The 15293-nt window shown below is 53.7% G+C and overlaps 82 pseudogenes; all 82 read left to right on the top strand.

The window, feature by feature from the left end:
- The first annotated feature begins 18 nt into the window (after positions 1 to 18).
- Positions 19 to 137, top strand: LOC144182241 (5S ribosomal RNA; annotated as a pseudogene).
- A 56-nt stretch (positions 138 to 193) lies between these two features.
- Positions 194 to 322, top strand: LOC144182921 (5S ribosomal RNA; annotated as a pseudogene).
- Positions 323 to 378: 56 nt separating this feature from the next.
- Positions 379 to 507, top strand: LOC144185206 (5S ribosomal RNA; annotated as a pseudogene).
- Positions 508 to 563: 56 nt separating this feature from the next.
- On the top strand, positions 564 to 692 carry LOC144185204 (5S ribosomal RNA; annotated as a pseudogene).
- Positions 693 to 748: 56 nt separating this feature from the next.
- On the top strand, positions 749 to 867 carry LOC144189170 (5S ribosomal RNA; annotated as a pseudogene).
- Positions 868 to 923: 56 nt separating this feature from the next.
- Positions 924 to 1052, top strand: LOC144182919 (5S ribosomal RNA; annotated as a pseudogene).
- Positions 1053 to 1108: 56 nt separating this feature from the next.
- On the top strand, positions 1109 to 1227 carry LOC144182508 (5S ribosomal RNA; annotated as a pseudogene).
- Positions 1228 to 1283: 56 nt separating this feature from the next.
- LOC144186379 (5S ribosomal RNA) lies at positions 1284 to 1402 on the top strand (annotated as a pseudogene).
- Positions 1403 to 1458: 56 nt separating this feature from the next.
- LOC144182663 (5S ribosomal RNA) lies at positions 1459 to 1587 on the top strand (annotated as a pseudogene).
- A 56-nt stretch (positions 1588 to 1643) lies between these two features.
- LOC144182617 (5S ribosomal RNA) lies at positions 1644 to 1762 on the top strand (annotated as a pseudogene).
- A 56-nt stretch (positions 1763 to 1818) lies between these two features.
- LOC144187402 (5S ribosomal RNA) lies at positions 1819 to 1937 on the top strand (annotated as a pseudogene).
- A 56-nt stretch (positions 1938 to 1993) lies between these two features.
- On the top strand, positions 1994 to 2112 carry LOC144184715 (5S ribosomal RNA; annotated as a pseudogene).
- A 56-nt stretch (positions 2113 to 2168) lies between these two features.
- Positions 2169 to 2297, top strand: LOC144183923 (5S ribosomal RNA; annotated as a pseudogene).
- A 56-nt stretch (positions 2298 to 2353) lies between these two features.
- LOC144187599 (5S ribosomal RNA) lies at positions 2354 to 2472 on the top strand (annotated as a pseudogene).
- A 56-nt stretch (positions 2473 to 2528) lies between these two features.
- On the top strand, positions 2529 to 2647 carry LOC144189767 (5S ribosomal RNA; annotated as a pseudogene).
- Positions 2648 to 2703: 56 nt separating this feature from the next.
- LOC144190621 (5S ribosomal RNA) lies at positions 2704 to 2822 on the top strand (annotated as a pseudogene).
- A 56-nt stretch (positions 2823 to 2878) lies between these two features.
- LOC144191002 (5S ribosomal RNA) lies at positions 2879 to 2997 on the top strand (annotated as a pseudogene).
- Positions 2998 to 3053: 56 nt separating this feature from the next.
- LOC144183144 (5S ribosomal RNA) lies at positions 3054 to 3182 on the top strand (annotated as a pseudogene).
- A 56-nt stretch (positions 3183 to 3238) lies between these two features.
- Positions 3239 to 3367, top strand: LOC144186777 (5S ribosomal RNA; annotated as a pseudogene).
- Positions 3368 to 3423: 56 nt separating this feature from the next.
- LOC144186991 (5S ribosomal RNA) lies at positions 3424 to 3542 on the top strand (annotated as a pseudogene).
- Positions 3543 to 3598: 56 nt separating this feature from the next.
- On the top strand, positions 3599 to 3717 carry LOC144190528 (5S ribosomal RNA; annotated as a pseudogene).
- A 56-nt stretch (positions 3718 to 3773) lies between these two features.
- LOC144182028 (5S ribosomal RNA) lies at positions 3774 to 3892 on the top strand (annotated as a pseudogene).
- A 56-nt stretch (positions 3893 to 3948) lies between these two features.
- LOC144191578 (5S ribosomal RNA) lies at positions 3949 to 4067 on the top strand (annotated as a pseudogene).
- Positions 4068 to 4123: 56 nt separating this feature from the next.
- Positions 4124 to 4242, top strand: LOC144190870 (5S ribosomal RNA; annotated as a pseudogene).
- A 56-nt stretch (positions 4243 to 4298) lies between these two features.
- LOC144189554 (5S ribosomal RNA) lies at positions 4299 to 4417 on the top strand (annotated as a pseudogene).
- A 56-nt stretch (positions 4418 to 4473) lies between these two features.
- LOC144182606 (5S ribosomal RNA) lies at positions 4474 to 4602 on the top strand (annotated as a pseudogene).
- Positions 4603 to 4658: 56 nt separating this feature from the next.
- LOC144185572 (5S ribosomal RNA) lies at positions 4659 to 4787 on the top strand (annotated as a pseudogene).
- Positions 4788 to 4843: 56 nt separating this feature from the next.
- On the top strand, positions 4844 to 4962 carry LOC144189144 (5S ribosomal RNA; annotated as a pseudogene).
- Positions 4963 to 5018: 56 nt separating this feature from the next.
- Positions 5019 to 5137, top strand: LOC144191419 (5S ribosomal RNA; annotated as a pseudogene).
- Positions 5138 to 5193: 56 nt separating this feature from the next.
- Positions 5194 to 5312, top strand: LOC144186215 (5S ribosomal RNA; annotated as a pseudogene).
- A 56-nt stretch (positions 5313 to 5368) lies between these two features.
- LOC144187204 (5S ribosomal RNA) lies at positions 5369 to 5507 on the top strand (annotated as a pseudogene).
- A 56-nt stretch (positions 5508 to 5563) lies between these two features.
- On the top strand, positions 5564 to 5682 carry LOC144182612 (5S ribosomal RNA; annotated as a pseudogene).
- A 56-nt stretch (positions 5683 to 5738) lies between these two features.
- On the top strand, positions 5739 to 5867 carry LOC144182918 (5S ribosomal RNA; annotated as a pseudogene).
- Positions 5868 to 5923: 56 nt separating this feature from the next.
- On the top strand, positions 5924 to 6052 carry LOC144183922 (5S ribosomal RNA; annotated as a pseudogene).
- A 56-nt stretch (positions 6053 to 6108) lies between these two features.
- On the top strand, positions 6109 to 6227 carry LOC144185421 (5S ribosomal RNA; annotated as a pseudogene).
- Positions 6228 to 6283: 56 nt separating this feature from the next.
- Positions 6284 to 6402, top strand: LOC144190517 (5S ribosomal RNA; annotated as a pseudogene).
- A 56-nt stretch (positions 6403 to 6458) lies between these two features.
- LOC144183237 (5S ribosomal RNA) lies at positions 6459 to 6577 on the top strand (annotated as a pseudogene).
- A 56-nt stretch (positions 6578 to 6633) lies between these two features.
- Positions 6634 to 6762, top strand: LOC144183316 (5S ribosomal RNA; annotated as a pseudogene).
- Positions 6763 to 6818: 56 nt separating this feature from the next.
- LOC144185806 (5S ribosomal RNA) lies at positions 6819 to 6947 on the top strand (annotated as a pseudogene).
- Positions 6948 to 7003: 56 nt separating this feature from the next.
- On the top strand, positions 7004 to 7122 carry LOC144191317 (5S ribosomal RNA; annotated as a pseudogene).
- A 56-nt stretch (positions 7123 to 7178) lies between these two features.
- On the top strand, positions 7179 to 7297 carry LOC144187401 (5S ribosomal RNA; annotated as a pseudogene).
- Positions 7298 to 7353: 56 nt separating this feature from the next.
- LOC144184714 (5S ribosomal RNA) lies at positions 7354 to 7472 on the top strand (annotated as a pseudogene).
- Positions 7473 to 7528: 56 nt separating this feature from the next.
- On the top strand, positions 7529 to 7657 carry LOC144186086 (5S ribosomal RNA; annotated as a pseudogene).
- Positions 7658 to 7713: 56 nt separating this feature from the next.
- LOC144188327 (5S ribosomal RNA) lies at positions 7714 to 7832 on the top strand (annotated as a pseudogene).
- Positions 7833 to 7888: 56 nt separating this feature from the next.
- LOC144189766 (5S ribosomal RNA) lies at positions 7889 to 8007 on the top strand (annotated as a pseudogene).
- Positions 8008 to 8063: 56 nt separating this feature from the next.
- Positions 8064 to 8182, top strand: LOC144190620 (5S ribosomal RNA; annotated as a pseudogene).
- Positions 8183 to 8238: 56 nt separating this feature from the next.
- On the top strand, positions 8239 to 8357 carry LOC144191001 (5S ribosomal RNA; annotated as a pseudogene).
- A 56-nt stretch (positions 8358 to 8413) lies between these two features.
- Positions 8414 to 8542, top strand: LOC144183143 (5S ribosomal RNA; annotated as a pseudogene).
- A 56-nt stretch (positions 8543 to 8598) lies between these two features.
- LOC144186776 (5S ribosomal RNA) lies at positions 8599 to 8727 on the top strand (annotated as a pseudogene).
- Positions 8728 to 8783: 56 nt separating this feature from the next.
- Positions 8784 to 8902, top strand: LOC144186990 (5S ribosomal RNA; annotated as a pseudogene).
- Positions 8903 to 8958: 56 nt separating this feature from the next.
- LOC144190506 (5S ribosomal RNA) lies at positions 8959 to 9077 on the top strand (annotated as a pseudogene).
- A 56-nt stretch (positions 9078 to 9133) lies between these two features.
- LOC144191301 (5S ribosomal RNA) lies at positions 9134 to 9252 on the top strand (annotated as a pseudogene).
- Positions 9253 to 9308: 56 nt separating this feature from the next.
- Positions 9309 to 9427, top strand: LOC144189142 (5S ribosomal RNA; annotated as a pseudogene).
- A 56-nt stretch (positions 9428 to 9483) lies between these two features.
- On the top strand, positions 9484 to 9602 carry LOC144191418 (5S ribosomal RNA; annotated as a pseudogene).
- Positions 9603 to 9658: 56 nt separating this feature from the next.
- LOC144186213 (5S ribosomal RNA) lies at positions 9659 to 9777 on the top strand (annotated as a pseudogene).
- Positions 9778 to 9833: 56 nt separating this feature from the next.
- Positions 9834 to 9972, top strand: LOC144187145 (5S ribosomal RNA; annotated as a pseudogene).
- A 56-nt stretch (positions 9973 to 10028) lies between these two features.
- Positions 10029 to 10147, top strand: LOC144191000 (5S ribosomal RNA; annotated as a pseudogene).
- A 56-nt stretch (positions 10148 to 10203) lies between these two features.
- LOC144182917 (5S ribosomal RNA) lies at positions 10204 to 10332 on the top strand (annotated as a pseudogene).
- Positions 10333 to 10388: 56 nt separating this feature from the next.
- LOC144183921 (5S ribosomal RNA) lies at positions 10389 to 10517 on the top strand (annotated as a pseudogene).
- Positions 10518 to 10573: 56 nt separating this feature from the next.
- Positions 10574 to 10692, top strand: LOC144185420 (5S ribosomal RNA; annotated as a pseudogene).
- A 56-nt stretch (positions 10693 to 10748) lies between these two features.
- Positions 10749 to 10867, top strand: LOC144187960 (5S ribosomal RNA; annotated as a pseudogene).
- A 56-nt stretch (positions 10868 to 10923) lies between these two features.
- Positions 10924 to 11042, top strand: LOC144184247 (5S ribosomal RNA; annotated as a pseudogene).
- A 56-nt stretch (positions 11043 to 11098) lies between these two features.
- LOC144182720 (5S ribosomal RNA) lies at positions 11099 to 11217 on the top strand (annotated as a pseudogene).
- A 56-nt stretch (positions 11218 to 11273) lies between these two features.
- LOC144187448 (5S ribosomal RNA) lies at positions 11274 to 11392 on the top strand (annotated as a pseudogene).
- A 56-nt stretch (positions 11393 to 11448) lies between these two features.
- On the top strand, positions 11449 to 11567 carry LOC144191472 (5S ribosomal RNA; annotated as a pseudogene).
- A 56-nt stretch (positions 11568 to 11623) lies between these two features.
- Positions 11624 to 11732, top strand: LOC144186516 (5S ribosomal RNA; annotated as a pseudogene).
- Positions 11733 to 11788: 56 nt separating this feature from the next.
- On the top strand, positions 11789 to 11907 carry LOC144181734 (5S ribosomal RNA; annotated as a pseudogene).
- Positions 11908 to 11963: 56 nt separating this feature from the next.
- LOC144184506 (5S ribosomal RNA) lies at positions 11964 to 12092 on the top strand (annotated as a pseudogene).
- Positions 12093 to 12148: 56 nt separating this feature from the next.
- LOC144189744 (5S ribosomal RNA) lies at positions 12149 to 12267 on the top strand (annotated as a pseudogene).
- Positions 12268 to 12323: 56 nt separating this feature from the next.
- Positions 12324 to 12442, top strand: LOC144190607 (5S ribosomal RNA; annotated as a pseudogene).
- Positions 12443 to 12498: 56 nt separating this feature from the next.
- LOC144186980 (5S ribosomal RNA) lies at positions 12499 to 12617 on the top strand (annotated as a pseudogene).
- Positions 12618 to 12673: 56 nt separating this feature from the next.
- LOC144185474 (5S ribosomal RNA) lies at positions 12674 to 12802 on the top strand (annotated as a pseudogene).
- A 56-nt stretch (positions 12803 to 12858) lies between these two features.
- LOC144190702 (5S ribosomal RNA) lies at positions 12859 to 12977 on the top strand (annotated as a pseudogene).
- Positions 12978 to 13033: 56 nt separating this feature from the next.
- Positions 13034 to 13152, top strand: LOC144191128 (5S ribosomal RNA; annotated as a pseudogene).
- A 231-nt stretch (positions 13153 to 13383) lies between these two features.
- On the top strand, positions 13384 to 13502 carry LOC144191824 (5S ribosomal RNA; annotated as a pseudogene).
- Positions 13503 to 13558: 56 nt separating this feature from the next.
- On the top strand, positions 13559 to 13677 carry LOC144182359 (5S ribosomal RNA; annotated as a pseudogene).
- Positions 13678 to 13733: 56 nt separating this feature from the next.
- On the top strand, positions 13734 to 13852 carry LOC144189985 (5S ribosomal RNA; annotated as a pseudogene).
- Positions 13853 to 13908: 56 nt separating this feature from the next.
- On the top strand, positions 13909 to 14037 carry LOC144186602 (5S ribosomal RNA; annotated as a pseudogene).
- Positions 14038 to 14093: 56 nt separating this feature from the next.
- Positions 14094 to 14212, top strand: LOC144186858 (5S ribosomal RNA; annotated as a pseudogene).
- Positions 14213 to 14268: 56 nt separating this feature from the next.
- On the top strand, positions 14269 to 14387 carry LOC144189909 (5S ribosomal RNA; annotated as a pseudogene).
- Positions 14388 to 14443: 56 nt separating this feature from the next.
- LOC144190701 (5S ribosomal RNA) lies at positions 14444 to 14562 on the top strand (annotated as a pseudogene).
- Positions 14563 to 14618: 56 nt separating this feature from the next.
- LOC144187598 (5S ribosomal RNA) lies at positions 14619 to 14737 on the top strand (annotated as a pseudogene).
- Positions 14738 to 15293: the final 556 nt, after the last annotated feature.

Raw genomic sequence — 15293 nt, 5'->3', positions numbered from 1 at the left:
ATCTGCAGGAGCAGTACTGCCCACGGCCATACCACCCTGAAAAGGCCCGATCTCGTCCGATCTCGGAAGCCAAGCATGGTTCGGCCTGTTTAATACCTGATTGGGAGACCGCTTGGGAATACCAGGTGCTGTGAGCATCATACCCCGCATCTTTTTCGACATTTCATGGGTGTCCATCTGCAAGAGCAGTAACGCTCACGGCCATACCACCCTGAAAAGGCCCGATCTCGTCCGATCTCGTCCGATCTCGGCAGCCAAGCATGGTTCGGCCTGGTTAGTACCTGATTGGGAGACCGCTTGGGAATACCAGGTGCTGTGAGCATCATACCCCGCATCTTTTTCGACATTTCATGGGTGTCCATCTGCTAGTGCAGTACCGCTCACGGCCATACCACCCTGATAAGGCCCGATCTCGTCCGATCTCGTCCGATCTCGGCAGCCAAGCATGGTTCGGCCTGTTTAGTACCTGATTGGGAGACCGCTTGGGAATACCAGGTGCTGTGAGCATCATACCCCGCATCTTTTTCGACATTTCATGGGTGTCCATCTGCTAGTGCAGTACCGCTCACGGCCATACCACCCTGATAAGGCCCGATCTCGTCCGATCTCGTCCGATCTCGGCAGCCAAGCATGGTTCGGCCTGTTTAGTACCTGATTGGGAGACCGCTTGGGAATACCAGGTGCTGTGAGCATCATACCCCGCATCTTTTTCGACATTTCATGGGTGTCCATCTGCTAGTGCAGTACTGCTCACGGCCATACCACCCTGATAAGGCCCGATCTCGTCTGATCTCGGAAGCCAAGCATGGTTCGGCCTGTTTAGTACCTGATTGGGAGACCGCTTGGGAATACCAGGTGCTGTGAGCATCATACCCCGCATCTTTTTCGACATTTCATGGGTGTCCATCTGCAAGAGCAGTAACGCTCACGGCCATACCACCCTGAAAAGGCCCGATCTCGTCCGATCTCGTCCGATCTCGGCAGCCAAGCATGGTTCGGCCTGGTTAGTACCTGATTGGGAGACCGCTTGGGAATACCAGGTGCTGTGAGCATCATACCCCGCATCTTTTTTGACATTTCATGGGTGTCCATCTGCTAGTGCAGTACCGCTCACGGCCATACCACCCTGAAAAGGCCCGATCTCGTCCGATCTCGGAAGCCAAGCATGGTTCGGCCTGTTTAGTACCTGATTGGGAGACCGCTTGGGAATATCAGGTACTTTGAGCATCATACCCCGCATCTTTTTCGACATTTCATGGGTGTCCATCTGCTAGTGCAGTACCGCTCACGGCCATACCACCCTGAAAAGGCCCGATCTCGCCCGATCTCGGCAGCCAAGCATGGTTCGGCCTGTTTAGTACCTGATTGGGAGACCGCTTGGGAATACAAGGTCCTGTGAGCATCATACCCCGCATCTTATTCGACATTTCATGGGTGTCCATCTGCAAGAGCAGTACCGCTCACGGCCATACCACCCTGATAAGGCCCGATCTCGCCCGATCTCGTCCGATCTCGGCAGCCAAGCATGGTTCGGCCTGGTTAGTACCTGATTGGGAGACCGCTTGGGAATACCAGGTGCTGTGAGCATCATACCCCGCATCTTTTTCGACATTTCATGGGTGTCCATCTGCTAGTACAGTACCGCTCACGGACATACCACCCTGAAAAGGCCCGATCTCGTCCGATCTCGGAAGCCAAGCATTGTTCGGCCTGGTCAGTACCTGATTGGGAGACCGCTTGGGAATACCAGGTGCTGTGAGCATCATACCCCGCATCTTTTTCGACATTTCATGGGTGTCCATCTGCAAGAGCAGTACCGCTCACGGCCATACCACCCTGAAAAGGCCCGATCTCGTCCGATCTCGGAAGCCAAGCACGGTTCGGCCTGTTTAGTACCTGATTGGGAGACCGCTTGGGAATACCAGGTGCTGTGAGCATCATACCCCGCATCTTTTTCAACATTTCATGGGTGTCCATCTGCTAGTGCAGTACCGCTCACGGCCATACCACCCTAAAAAGGCCCGATCTCGTCTGATCTCGGAAGCCAAGCATGGTTCGGCCTGTTTAGGACCTGATTGGGAGACCGCTTGGGAATACCAGGTGCTGTGAGCATCATACCCCGCATCTTTTTCGACATTTCATGGGTGTCCATCTGCAAGAGCAATACCGCTCACGGCCATACCACCCTGATAAGGCCCGATCTCGTCCGATCTCGTCCGATCTCGGCAGCCAAGCATGGTTCGGCCTGGTTAGTACCTGATTGGGAGACCGCTTGGGAATACCAGGTGCTGTGAGCATCATACCCCGCATCTTTTTGGACATTTCATGGGTGTCCATCTGCAGGAGCAGTACCGCTCACGGCCATACCACCCTGAAAAGGCCCGATCTCGTCCGATCTCGGAAGCCAAGCATGGTTCGGCCTGTTTAGTACCTGATTGGGAGACCGCTTGGGAATACCAGGTGCTGTGAGCATCATACCCCGCATCTTTTTCGACATTTCATGGGTGTCCATCTGCAAGAGCAGTACCGCTCACGGCCATACCACCCTGAAAAGGCCCGATCTCGTCCGATCTCGGAAGCCAAGCATGGTTCGGCCTGTTTAGTACGTGATTGGGAGACCGCTTGGGAATACCAGGTGCTGTGAGCATCATACCCCGCATCTTTTTCGACATTTCATGGGTGTCCATCTGCTAGTGCAGTACCGCTCACGGCCATACCACCCTGAAAAGGCCCAATCTCGTCCGATCTCGGCAGCCAAGCATGGTTCGGCCTGGTTAGTACCTGATTGGGAGACCGCTTGGGAATACCAGGTGCTGTGAGCATCATACCCCGCATCTTTTTCGACATTTCATGGGTGTCCATCTGCTAGTGCAGTACCGCTCACGGCCATACCACCCTGAAAAGGCCCGATCTCGTCCGATCTCGGAAGCCTAGCATGGTTCGGCCTGTTTAGTACCTGATTGGGAGACCGCTTGGGAATACCAGGTGCTGTGAGCATCATACCCCGCATCTTTTTCGACATTTCATGGGTGTCCATCTGTTAGTGCAGTACCGCTCACGGCCATACCGCCCTGAAAAGGCCCGATCTCGTCCGATCTCGTCCGATCTCGGCAGCCAAGCATGGTTCGGCCTGGTTAGTACCTGATTGGGAGACCGCTTGGGAATACCAGGTGCTGTGAGCATCATACCCCGCATCTTTTTCGACTTTTCATGGGTGTCCATCTGCAAGAGCAATACCGCTCACGGCCATACCACCCTGATAAGGCCCGATCTCGTCCGATCTCGTCCGATCTCGGCAGCCAAGCATGGTTCGGCCTGGTTAGTACCTGATTGGGAGACCGCTTGGGACTACCAGGTGCTGTGAGCGTCATACCCCGCATCTTTTTCGACATTTCATGGGTGTCCATCTGCAAGAGCAGTACCTGCCATGGCCATACCACCCTGAAAAGGCCCGACCTCGTCCAATCTCGGAAGCCAAGCATGGTTCGGCCTGGTTAGTACCTGATTGGGAGACCGCTTGGGAATACCAGGTGCTGTGAGCATCATACCCCGCATCTTTTTCGACATTTCATGGGTGTCCATCTGCAAAAGCAGTACCGCTCACGGCCATACCACCCTGAAAAGGCCCGATCTCGTCCGATCTCGGAAGCCAAGCATGGTTCGGCCTGGTTAGTACCTGATTGGGAGACCGCTTGGGAATACCAGGTGCTGTGAGCATCATACCCCGCATCTTTTTCGACATTTCATGGGTGTCCATCTGCAAGTGCAGTATCGCTCACGGCCATACCACCCTGAAAAGGCCCGATCTCGCCCGATCTCGGCAGCCAAGCATGATTCGGCCTGGTTAGTACCTGATTGGGAGACCGCTTGGGAATACCAGGTGCTGTGAGCATCAAACCCCGCATCTTTTTCGACATTTCATGGGTGTCCATCTGCTAGTGCAGTACCGCTCACGGCCATACCACCCTGAAAAGGCCCGATCTCGTCCGATCTCGGAAGCCAAGCATGGTTCGGCCTGGTTAGTACCTGATTGGGAGACCGCTTGGAAATACCAGGTGATGTGAGCATCATACCCCGCATCTTTTTCGACATTTCATGGGTGTCCATCTGCTAGTGCAGTACCGCTCACGGCCATACCACCCTGAAAAGGCCCGATCTCGTCCGATCTCGGCAGCCAAGCATGGTTCGGCCTGTTTAGTACCTGATTGGGAGACCGCTTCGGAATACCAGGTGCTGTGAGCATCGTACCCCGCATCTTTTTCGACATTTCATGGGTGTCCATCTGCTAGTGCAGTACCGCTCACGGCCATACCACCCTGAAAAGGCCCGATCTCGTCCGATCTCGGAAGCCAAGCATGGTTCGGCCTGTTTAGTACCGGATTGGGAGACTGCTTGGGAATACCAGGTGCTGTGAGCATCATACCCCGCATCTTTTTCGACATTTCATGGATGTCCATCTGCAAGAGCAGTACCGCTCACGGCCATACCACCCTGATAAGGCCCGATCCCGCCCGATCTCGTCCGATCTCGGCAGCCAAGCATGGTTCGGCCTGGTTAGTACCTGATTGGGAGACCGCTTGGGAATACCAGGTGCTGTGAGCATCATACCCCGCATCTTTTTCGACATTTCATGGGTGTCCATCTGCTAGTGCAGTACCGCTCACGGCCATACCACCCTGATAAGGCCCGATCTCGCCCGATTTCGTCCGATCTCGGCAGCCAAGCATGGTTCGGCCTGTTTAGTACCTGATTGGGAGACCGCTTGGGAATACCAGGTGCTGTGAGCATCATACCTCGCATCTTTTTCGACATTTCATGGGTGTCCATCTGCAAGAGCAGTACCGCTCATGGCCATACCACCCTGAAAAGGCCCGATCTCGTCTGATCTCGGAAGCCAATCATGGTTCGGCCTGGTTAGTACCTGATTGGGTGACCGCTTGGGAATACCAGGTGCTGTGAGCATCATACCCCGCATATTTTTCGACATTTCATGGGTGTCCATCTGCAAGAGAAGTACCGCTTACGGCCATACCACCCTGTAAAGGCCCGATCTCTTCTGATCTTGGAAGCCAAGCATGGTTCGGCCTGGTTAGTACCTGATTGGGAGACCGCTTGGGAATACCAGGTGCTGTGAGCATCATACCCCGGAACTTTTTCGACATTTCATGGGTGTCCATCTGCATGAGCAGTACTACTCACGGCCATACCACCCTGAAAAGGCCTGATCTCGTCCGATATCGGAAGCCAAGCATGGTTCAGCCTGTTTAGTACCTGATTGGGAGACCGCTTGGGAATACCAGGTGCTGTGAGCATCATTCCCCGCATCTTTTTCGACATTTCATGGGTGTCCATCTGCAAGTGCAGTATCGCTCACGGCCATACCACCCTGATAAGGCCCGATCTTGCCCGATCTCGCCCGATCTCGTCCGATCTCGGAAGCCAAGCATTGTTCGGCCTGTATAGTACCTGATTGGGAGACCTTTTGGGAATACCAGGTGCTGTGAGCATCATACCCCGCAACTTTTTCGACATTTCATGGGTGTCCATCTGCTAGTGCAGTACCGCTCACGGCCATACCACCCTGAAAAGGCCCGATCTCGTCCGATCTCGGAAGCCTAGCATGGTTCGGCCTGTTTAGTACATGATTGGGAGACCGCTTGGGAATACCAGGTGCTGTGAGCATCATACCCCGCATCTTTTTCGACATTTCATGGGTGTCCATCTGCTAGTGCAGTACCGCTCACGGCCATACCACCCTGAAAAGGCCCGATCTCGTCCGATCTCGTCCGATCTCGGCAGCCAAGCATGGTTCGGCCTGGTTAGTACCTGATTGGGAGACCGCTTGGGAATACCAGGTGCTGTGAGCATCATACCCCGCATCTTTTTCGACATTTCATTGGTGTCCATCTGCAAGAGCAATACCGCTCACGGCCATACCACCCTGATAAGGCCCGATCTCGTCCGATCTCGTCCGATCTCGGCAGCCAAGCATGGTTCGGCCTGGTTAGTACCTGATTGGGAGACCGCTTGGGAATACCAGGTGCTGTGAGCATCATACCCCGCATCTTTTTCGACATTTCATGGGTGTCCATCTGCAAGAGCAGTACCTGCCATGGCCATACCACCCTGAAAAGGCCCGACCTCGTCCGATCTCGGAAGCCAAGCATGGTTCGGCCTGGTTAGTACCTGATTGGGAGACCGCTTGGGAATACCAGGTGCTGTGAGCATCATACCCCGCATCTTTTTCGACATTTCATGGGTGTCCATCTGCAAAAGCAGTACCGCTCACGGCCATACCACCCTGAAAAGGCCCGATCTCGTCCGATCTCGGAAGCCAAGCATGGTTCGGCCTGGTTAGTACCTGATTGGGAGACCGCTTGGGAATACCAGGTGCTGTGAGCATCATACCCCGCATCTTTTTCGACATTTCATGGGTGTCCATCTGCAAGGGCAGTACCGCTCACGGCCATACCACCCTGAAAAGGCCCGATCTCGTCCGATCTCTGCAGCCAAGCATTGTTCGGCCTGGTTAGTACCTGATTGGGAGACCGCTTGGGAATACCAGGTGCTGTGAGCGTCATACCCCGCATCTTTTTCGACATTTCATGGGTGTCCATCTGCAAGACCAGGACCGCTCACGGCCATACCACCCTGAAAAGGCCCGATCTCGTCCGATCTCGTCTGATCTCGGCAGCCAAGCATGGTTCGGCCTGGTTAGTACCTGATTGGGAGACCGCTTGGGAATTCCAGGTGCTGTGAGCATCATACCCCGCATCTTTTTCGACATTTCATGGGTGTCCATCTGCAAGAGCAGTACCACTCACGGCCATACCACCCTGAAAAGGCCCGATCTCGTCCGATCTCGTCCGATCTTGGAAGCCAAGCATGGTTCGGCCTGGTTAGTACCTGATTGGGAGACCGCTTGGGAATACCAGGTGCTGTGAGAACCATGCCCCGCATCTTTTTCGACATTTCATGGGTGTCCATCTGCAAGAGCAGTACCGCTCACGGCCATACCACCCTGAGAAGGCCCGATCTCGTCCGATCTCGGAAGCCAAGCATAGTTCGGCCTGGTCAGTACCTGATTGGGAGACCGCTTGGGAATACCAGGTGCTGTGAGCATCATACCCCGCATCTTTTTCGACATTTCATGGGTGTCCATCTGCAAGAGCAGTACCGCTCACGGCCATACCACCCTGAAAAGGCCCGATCTCGTCCGATCTCGGAAGCCAAGCACGGTTCGGCCTGTTTAGTACCTGATTGGGAGACCGCTTGGGAATACCAGGTGCTGTGAGCATCATACCCCGCATCTTTTTCAACATTTCATGGGTGTCCATCTGCTAGTGCAGTACCGCTCACGGCCATACCACCCTAAAAAGGCCCGATCTCGTCTGATCTCGGAAGCCAAGCATGGTTCGGCCTGTTTAGGACCTGATTGGGAGACCGCTTGGGAATACCAGGTGCTGTGAGCATCATACCCCGCATCTTTTTCGACATTTCATGGGTGTCCATCTGCAAGAGCAATACCGCTCACGGCCATACCACCCTGATAAGGCCCGATCTCGTCCGATCTCGTCCGATCTCGGCAGCCAAGCATTGTTCGGCCTGGTTAGTACCTGATTGGGAGACCGCTTGGGAATACCAGGTGCTGTGAGCATCATACCCCGCATCTTTTTGGACATTTCATGGGTGTCCATCTGCAAGAGCAGTACCGCTCACGGCCATACCACCCTGAAAAGGCCCGATCTCGTCCGATCTCGGAAGCCAAGCGTGGTTCGGCCTGTTTAGTACCTGATTGGGAGACCGCTTGGGAATACCAGGTGCTGTGAGCATCATACCCCGCATCTTTTTCGACATTTCATGGGTGTCCATCTGCAAGAGCAGTACCGCTCACGGCCATACCACCCTGAAAAGGCCCGATCTCGTCCGATCTCGGAAGCCAAGCATGGTTCGGCCTGTTTAGTACGTGATTGGGAGACCGCTTGGGAATACCAGGTGCTGTGAGCATCATACCCCGCATCTTTTTCGACATTTCATGGGTGTCCATCTGCTAGTGCAGTACCGCTCACGGCCATACCACCCTGAAAAGGCCCAATCTCGTCCGATCTCGGCAGCCAAGCATGGTTCGGCCTGGTTAGTACCTGATTGGGAGACCGCTTGGGAATACCAGGTGCTGTGAGCATCATACCCCGCATCTTTTTCGACATTTCATGGGTGTCCATCTGCTAGTGCAGTACCGCTCACGGCCATACCACCCTGAAAAGGCCCGATCTCGTCCGATCTCGGAAGCCTAGCATGGTTCGGCCTGTTTAGTACCTGATTGGGAGACCGCTTGGGAATACCAGGTGCTGTGAGCATCATACCCCGCATCTTTTTCGACATTTCATGGGTGTCCATCTGTTAGTGCAGTACCGCTCACGGCCATACCGCCCTGAAAAGGCCCGATCTCGTCCGATCTCGTCCGATCTCGGCAGCCAAGCATGGTTCGGCCTGGTTAGTACCTGATTGGGAGACCGCTTGGGAATACCAGGTGCTGTGAGCATCATACCCCGCATCTTTTTCGACTTTTCATGGGTGTCCATCTGCAAGAGCAATACCGCTCACGGCCATACCACCCTGATAAGGCCCGATCTCGTCCGATCTCGTCCGATCTCGGCAGCCAAGCATGGTTCGGCCTGGTTAGTACCTGATTGGGAGACCGCTTGGGACTACCAGGTGCTGTGAGCGTCATACCCCGCATCTTTTTCGACATTTCATGGGTGTCCATCTGCAAGAGCAGTACCTGCCATGGCCATACCACCCTGAAAAGGCCCGACCTCGTCCAATCTCGGAAGCCAAGCATGGTTCGGCCTGGTTAGTACCTGATTGGGAGACCGCTTGGGAATACCAGGTGCTGTGAGCATCATACCCCGCATCTTTTTCGACATTTCATGGGTGTCCATCTGCAAAAGCAGTACCGCTCACGGCCATACCACCCTGAAAAGGCCCGATCTCGTCCGATCTCGGAAGCCAAGCATGGTTCGGCCTGGTTAGTACCTGATTGGGAGACCGCTTGGGAATACCAGGTGCTGTGAGCATCATACCCCGCATCTTTTTCGACATTTCATGGGTGTCCATCTGCAAGTGCAGTATCGCTCACGGCCATACCACCCTGAAAAGGCCCGATCTCGCCCGATCTCGGCAGCCAAGCATGGTTCGGCCTGTTTAGTACCTGATTGGGAGACCGCTTGGGAATACCAGGTGCTGTGAGCATCATACCTCGCATCTTTTTCGACATTTCATGGGTGTCCATCTGCAAGAGCAGTACCGCTCATGGCCATACCACCCTGAAAAGGCCCGATCTCGTCTGATCTCGGAAGCCAATCATGGTTCGGCCTGGTTAGTACCTGATTGGGTGACCGCTTGGGAATACCAGGTGCTGTGAGCATCATACCCCGCATATTTTTCGACATTTCATGGGTGTCCATCTGCAAGAGAAGTACCGCTTACGGCCATACCACCCTGTAAAGGCCCGATCTCTTCTGATCTTGGAAGCCAAGCATGGTTCGGCCTGGTTAGTACCTGATTGGGAGACCGCTTGGGAATACCAGGTGCTGTGAGCATCATACCCCGGAACTTTTTCGACATTTCATGGGTGTCCATCTGCATGAGCAGTACTACTCACGGCCATACCACCCTGAAAAGGCCTGATCTCGTCCGATATCGGAAGCCAAGCATGGTTCAGCCTGTTTAGTACCTGATTGGGAGACCGCTTGGGAATACCAGGTGCTGTGAGCATCATACCCCGCATCTTTTTCGACATTTCATGGGTGTCCATCTGCAAGTGCAGTATCGCTCACGGCCATACCACCCTGATAAGGCCCGATCTTGCCCGATCTCGCCCGATCTCGTCCGATCTCGGAAGCCAAGCATTGTTCGGCCTGTATAGTACCTGATTGGGAGACCGCTTGGGAATACCAGGTGCTGTGAGCATCATACCCCGCATCTTTTTCGACATTTCATGGGTGTCCATCTGCTAGTGCAGTACCGCTCACGGCCATACCACCCTGAAAAGGCCCGATCTCGTCCGATCTCGGAAGCCTAGCATGGTTCGGCCTGTTTAGTACCTGATTGGGAGACCGCTTGGGAATACCAGGTGCTGTGAGCATCATACCCCGCATCTTTTTCGACATTTCATGGGTGTCCATCTACTAGTGCAGTACCGCTCACGGCCATACCACCCTGAAAAGGCCCGATCTCGTCCGATCTCGTCCGATCTCGGCAGCCAAGCATGGTTCGGCCTGGTTAGTACCTGATTGGGAGACCGCTTGGGAATACCAGGTGCTGTGAGCATCATACCCCGCATCTTTTTCGACATTTCATTGGTGTCCATCTGCAAGAGCAATACCGCTCACGGCCATACCACCCTGATAAGGCCCGATCTCGTCCGATCTCGTCCGATCTCGGCAGCCAAGCATGGTTCGGCCTGGTTAGTACCTGATTGGGAGACCGCTTGGGAATACCAGGTGCTGTGAGCATCATACCCCGCATCTTTTTCGACATTTCATGGGTGTCCATCTGCAAGAGCAGTACCTGCCATGGCCATACCACCCTGAAAAGGCCCGACCTCGTCCGATCTCGGAAGCCAAGCATGGTTCGGCCTGGTTAGTACCTGATTGGGAGACCGCTTGGGAATACCAGGTGCTGTGAGCATCATACCCCGCATCTTTTTCGACATTTCATGGGTGTCCATCTGCAAAAGCAGTACCGCTCACGGCCATACCACCCTGAAAAGGCCCGATCTCATCCGATCTCGGAAGCCAAGCATGGTTCGGCCTGGTTAGTACCTGATTGGGAGACCGCTTGGGAATACCAGGTGCTGTGAGCATCATACCCCGCATCTTTTTCGACATTTCATGGGTGTCCATCTGCAATTGCGGTACCGCTCACGGATATACCACCCTGAAAAGGCCCGATCTCGTCCGATCTCGGAAGCCAAGCATTGTTCGGCCTGTTTAGTACCTGATTGGGAGACCGCTTGGGAATACCAGGTGCTGTGAGCATCATACCCCGCATCTTTTTCGACATTTCATGGGTGTCCATCTGCAAGAGCAGTACCGCTCACGGCCATACCACCCTGAAAAGGCCCGATCTCGCCCGATCTCGGAAGCCAAGCATGGTTCGCCCTGTTTAGTACCTGATTGGGAGACCGCTTGGGAATACCAGGTGCTGTGAGCATCATACCCCGCATCTTTTTCGACATTTCATGGGTGTCCATCTGCAAGTGCAGTACCGCTCACGGCCATACCACCCTGAAAAGGCCCGATCTCGTCGGATCTCGGAAGCCAAGCATGGTTCGGCCTGGTTAGTACCTGATTGGGAGACCGCTTGGGAATACCAGGTGCTGTGAGCATCATGCCCCGCATCTTTTTCGACATTTCATGGGTGTCCATCTGCAAGGGCAGTACCGCTCACGGCCATACCACCCTGATAAGGCCCGAACTCGCCCGATCTCGGAAGCCAAGCATGGTTCGGCCTGGTTAGTACCTGATTGGGAGACCGCTTGGGAATACCAGGTGCTGTGAGCATCATACCCCGCATCTTTTTCGACATTTCATGGGTGTCCATCTGCAAGAGCAGTACCGCTCACGGCCATACCACCCTGATAAGGCCCGATCTCGGAAGCCAAGCATGGTTCGGCCTGGTTAGTACCTGATTGGGAGACCGCTTGGGAATACCAGGTGCTGTGAGCATCATACCCCGCATCTTTTTCGACATTTCATGGGTGTCCATCTGCAAAAGCAGTACCGCTCACGGCCATACCACCCTGATAAGGCCCGATCTCGTCCGATCACGGAAGCCAAGCATGGTTTGGCCTGGTTAGTACCTGATTGGGAGACCGCTTGGGAATACTAGGTGCTGTGAGCATCATACCCCGCGTCTTTTTCGACATTTCATGGGTGTCCATCTGCAAGAGCAGTACCGCTCACGGCCATACCACCCTGAAAAGGCCCGATCTCGTCTGATCTCGTCCGATCTCGGAAGCCAAGCATGGTTCGGCCTGGTTAGTACCTGATTGGGAGACCGCTTGGGAATACCAGGTGCTGTGAGAACCATGCCCCGCATCTTTTTCGACATTTCATGGGTGTCCATCTGCAAGAGGAGTACCGCTCACGGCCATACCACCCTGAAAAGGCCCGATCTCGTCCGATCTCGGAAGCCAAGCATCGTTCGGCCTGATTAGTACCTGATTGGGAGACCGCTTGGGAATACCAGGTGCTGTGAGCATCATACCCCGCATCTTTTTCGACATTTCATGGGTGTCCATCTGCAAGAGCAGTACCGCTCACGGCCATACCACCCTGAAAAGGCCCGATCTCTTTCGATCCCGGAAGCCAAGCATGGTTTGGCCTGGTTAGTACCTGATTGGGAGACCGCTTGGGAATACCAGGTGCTGTGAGCATCATACCCCGCATCTTTTTCGACATTTCATGGGTGTCCATCTGCAAGAGCAGTACCGCTCACGGCCATACCACCCTGAAAAGGCCCGATCTCGTCCGATCTCGGCAGCCCAGCATGTGTCGGCCTGGTTAGCACCTGACTGGGAGACCGCTTGGGAATACCAGGTGCTGTGAGCATCATGCCCCGCATCTTTTTCGACATTTCATGGGTGTCCATCTGCAAGAGCAGTACCGCTCACGGCCATACCACCCTGAAAAGGCCTGATCTCGTCCGATCTCGTCCGATCTCGGAAGTCAAGCATGGTTCGGCCTGTTTAGTACCTGATTGGGAGACCGCTTGGGAATACCAGGTGCTGTGAGAACCATGCCCCGCATCTTTTTCGACATTTCATGGGTGTCCATCTGCAAGAGCAGTACCGCTCACGGCCATACCACCCTGAAAAGGCCCGATCTCGTCCGATCTCGGAAGCCAAGCATCGTTCGGCCTGTTTAGTACCTGATTGGGAGACCGCTTGGGAATACCAGGTGCTGTGAGCATCTTGCCCCGCATCTTTTTCGACATTTCATGGGTGTCCATCTGCAAGAGCAGTACTGCTCACGGCCATACCACCCTGAAAAGGCCCGATCTCTTTTGATCCCGGAAGCCAAGCATGGTTTGGCCTGGTTAGTACCTGATTGGGAGACCGCTTGGGAATACCAGGTGCTGTGAGCATCATACCCCGCATCTTTTTCGACATTTCATGGGTGTCCATCCGCAAGAGCAGTACCGCTCACGGCCATACCACCCTGAAAAGGCCCGATCTCGTCCGATCTCGGCAGCCCAGCATGTGTCGGCCTGGTTAGTACCTGGTTGTGAGACCGCTTGGGAATACCAGGTAATGTGAGCATCATACCCCGCATCTTTTTCGACATTTCATGGGTGTCCATCTGCTAGTGCAGTACCGCTCATGGCCATACCACCCTGAAAAGGCCCGATCTCGTCCGATCTCGGCAGCCAAGCATGGTTCGGCCTGTTTAGTACCTGATTGGGAGACCGCTTCGGAATACCAGGTGCTGTGAGCATCATACCCCGCATCTTTTTCGACATTTCATGGGTGTCCATCTGCTAGTGCAGTACCGCTCATGGCCATACCACCCTGAAAAGGCCCGATCTCGTCCGAACTCGGCAGCCAAGCATGGTTCGGCCTGTTTGGTACCTGATTGGGAGACCGCTTTGGAATACCAGGTGCTGTGAGCATCATACCCCGCATCTTTTTCGACATTTCATGGGTGTCCATCTGCTAGTGCAGTACCGCTCACGGCCATACCACCCTGAAAAGGCCTGATCTCGTCCGATCTCGGGAGCCAAGCATGGTTCGGCCTGGTTAGTACCTGATTGGGCGACCGCTTGGGAATACCAGGTGCTGTGAGCATCATACCCCGCATCTTTTTCGACATTTCATGGGTGTCCATCTGCTAGTGCAGTACCGCTCACGGCCATACCACCCTGAAAAGGCCCGATCTCGTCCGATCTCGTCCGATCTAGGAAGCCAAGCATGGTTCGGCCTGTTTAGTACCTGATTGGGAGACCGCTTGGGAATACCAGGTGCTGTGAGCATCATACCCCGCATCTTTTTCGACATTTCATGGGTGTCCATCTGCTAGTGCAGTACCGCTCACAGCCATACCACCCTGAAAAGGCCCGATCTCGCCCGATCTCAGAAGCCAAGCATGTTTCGGCCTGGTTAGTACCTGATTGGGAGAGCGCTTGGGAATACCAGGTGCTGTGAGCATCATACCCCGCATCTTTTTCGACATTTCATGGGTGTCCATCTGCAAGAGCAGTACCGCTCATGGCCATACCACCCTGAAAAGGCCCGATCTCATCCGATCTCGGCAGCCAAGCATAGTTCGGCCTGGTTAGTACCTGATTGGGAGACCGCTTGGGAATACCAGGTGCTGTGAGCATCATAACCCGCATCTTTTTCGACATTTCATGGGTGTCCATCTGCAAGAGCAGTACCGCTCACGGCCATACCACCCTGAAAAGGCCCGATCTCGTCCGATCTCGGAAGCCAAGCATCGTTCGGCCTGTTTAGTACCTGATTGGGAGACCGCTTGGGAATACCAGGTGCTGTGAGCATCTTGCCCCGCATCTTTTTCGACATTTCATGGGTGTCCATCTGCAAGGACAGTACTGCTCACGGCCATACCACCCTGAAAAGGCCCGATCTCGTCCGATCTCGGAAGCCAAGCATGGTTCGGCCTGTTTAGTACCTGATTGGGAGACCGCTTGGGAATACCAGGTGCTGTGAGCATCATACCCCGCATCTTTTTCGACATTTCATGGTGTTGGGTTTGTTCTGTTTTACTATTATAATAGTTATATTAAATTCATTTCTTTATTAAATCATTCTCTTTCTTTTCTCTGTATTAATTCATTACTTTGTTAAATCATTCTCTTTCTGTTTTTCAAAAGTGTTGAGGTCACACCAAGTCATCTTTAACCTAGACAGCCTGTTCCAAGATGGTTATACAAACAATCCACCCAATCTGGGTCCTTGAGATTTGGTGGGCCCTTGGTGACGAGGACAGGGCTATTCGGACAATAACAAGAATATTGTTATCGTTATGAAACCGTACACTTCGGGTTTTTCTGTATGTAACGATTATATGATTATGATTATATTATATGATTCTTAGGTCAAGGAGGTTGTATAATTACTCTAATCTACATGTTGTTAGGTCTAGTCCCTGTTTTTGTTATTAGTAAAATACTTTGATTGTTATTGTAGTCCCAGATGTTGTTTTTACTCATACGTGATGGAATGATCAACAACTCTGTAACTTGTGACCATAAGAATGGGACGAAAA

This window comes from Stigmatopora nigra, unplaced genomic scaffold, assembly GCF_051989575.1.
Source record: "Stigmatopora nigra isolate UIUO_SnigA unplaced genomic scaffold, RoL_Snig_1.1 HiC_scaffold_24, whole genome shotgun sequence".
Taxonomy (NCBI): domain Eukaryota; kingdom Metazoa; phylum Chordata; class Actinopteri; order Syngnathiformes; family Syngnathidae; genus Stigmatopora; species Stigmatopora nigra.
This window is presented reverse-complemented; position numbering and strand designations above follow the sequence as displayed.